The sequence below is a fragment of the Acanthisitta chloris genome, unplaced genomic scaffold (assembly GCF_000695815.1).
Source record: "Acanthisitta chloris isolate BGI_N310 unplaced genomic scaffold, ASM69581v1 scaffold16379, whole genome shotgun sequence".
NCBI lineage: Eukaryota > Metazoa > Chordata > Aves > Passeriformes > Acanthisittidae > Acanthisitta > Acanthisitta chloris.
In genome coordinates this window covers 1-281 of record NW_008692158.1, presented here as the reverse complement: position 1 = coordinate 281, position 281 = coordinate 1, and positions in this window count along the sequence as shown.

Sequence of the window (281 nt, the reverse complement as noted above, 5' to 3'; positions counted from 1 at the left end):
ATGCCACCCACACAGAGCAGTGTGGTGAGTTATTCCCACCCCATTGCTTCCTGCTCCAAGTGAAAACATGTTTGTTCACATTCAGCATTGCAGTTATTCTGTTAACAATGTTACTTAGGATCTTTCTGCATGTTTCTAATGGGGAGACTTTTCAATTTGTTAATACTGTGGTATAATTAACAGTCAGGAACTTGAGGACAAATCTAATCCCCACCCATCTCAGAGAACTTTCCCATCTGTAGCATGGGGGAGGGGAGAATCATAGAATCAACTGAGTTGGA